This window comes from Limulus polyphemus, unplaced genomic scaffold, assembly GCF_000517525.1.
Source record: "Limulus polyphemus unplaced genomic scaffold, Limulus_polyphemus-2.1.2 Scaffold294, whole genome shotgun sequence".
Taxonomy (NCBI): domain Eukaryota; kingdom Metazoa; phylum Arthropoda; class Merostomata; order Xiphosura; family Limulidae; genus Limulus; species Limulus polyphemus.
The window spans coordinates 81,358-82,731 of record NW_013665904.1 but is presented as its reverse complement, the minus strand read 5'-3'; the positions used below and the strand labels follow the sequence as shown (position 1 = coordinate 82,731).

Here is a 1,374-nt window from a genome sequence, read left to right as displayed (position 1 = left end):
AACATTTCATTTTTTCTGAAAAGGTGGTGTCTATTTACTTGTGACCACGCTGTGTATAACTATGAATAATGATAATAATTAAATGAAGTTTCACAGCTCAAGTTAAAAAAGCTAAATTTCTCATTTTACTTAGGTATTACACATATTGTTCAACACGAAATTACAAAAAAACTACACAGTCGAGGAATTTGGGTCAAAACAAGCAGCGTTGCTTCAACTTACTACCACTACCAGGAATAGTACTGCTATATAGGCCTAAATATTATGTGGAGTAGGCCTATAAAGTATAATTCTAATAGTATAAGTATAACTCAACTTAAAAATATAATCATGACTGAGTGCATCGTGTGCATAATGGGAGATTGTTTTCTATTTCATTTAAGGGTCCTACTTACCCTGGTTTACTTTGGATTTTAATTCTTTCCTTTTTAATTTGAAGAGGATATGGTTTTATGATTGTAAATGCCACTTGATTGTTATTTTTATGCAAGAGCGTTTGGGAAGTTTCGATAAGGAAATGGGTAGAATTCTCGGCAAGTGGCTTGAATTATTATTATTATTATTATTCGTACTATATATTTACAAATCTTCTCTAATTTAAAAATATTTTGAAAATAAATTAATTATAACGTATCATTATCAACGAACCTTTCCTGTCAAACCCAATATTGCACAATATGTAGTTGACTCGTTGCAATTCCCTTCACGATGTTAAAATGCTCTTTTTTAAAAAAAAGGTAAAACATACATGTAATGTATTGTTGCGTCAGTGAGGTCACGTGACTAGTATCACGCCACTTCTTTCTTGAACCTTCGGGAGATAACTAGATTGGGGGTAGACTGGTATATATAAGATGGTCACAACGTGACGGGGGAACAGTGTAATGAGTAATTGAATGTATGTGACAAAATATTGTTGGCCTCGTGAGACGTGAATTATAGTATTGTTATAGAGCGACTGTTGAAATTAAGTGTATCGTAAAGTTGTATTCCGTAAGAATAAACCAGTTTTATTTAAGAAAGGACTTGTGTCGCTAATGTTTCGTTGGAACAAGTTACGGAAAATTAACTAACGAACGGAGACGTAACAAATTGGTGTCAGAAGTGGGATAAAAAAAAAAATGGAAACGAGAAGCGGCAAATCAAACTACAGCCTAGCAGACTTAATGTCAGCAATACAAGAACAGCAAAAGAAACAAGAAGAACGAGAAGAGAAATTACAACAGTTGTTAGAGGAAAAAGAAAAGAAACAAGAAGAACGAGAAGAGAATATACAACAGTTGTTAGAGGAAAAAGAAAAGAAACAAGAAGAACGAGAAGAGAAATTACAGCAGTTGTTAGGGGAAAAAGAAAAGAAACAAGAAGAACGAGAAG

The 1,374-nt window shown here is 33.1% G+C and overlaps 1 protein-coding gene across 2 annotated transcripts in view; it reads right to left on the bottom strand.

Annotated features, from left to right (window-relative positions):
* Positions 1–758, bottom strand: part of LOC106457127 (serine/threonine-protein kinase RIO3-like) — a 30,342-nt gene extending 29,584 nt beyond the window's left edge. Inside the window, exon 1 of one of the 2 annotated variants that reach the window (XM_013916512.2) lies at positions 649–758. The gene's annotated coding sequence lies outside the window, so the exon portion shown is untranslated. Of the gene's footprint in view, positions 1–395; positions 548–648 lie in introns of those variants that run through there. The other variant, XM_013916513.2, reaches the window with a different exon arrangement.
* Between the last annotated feature and the right edge of the window lie 616 nt (positions 759–1,374).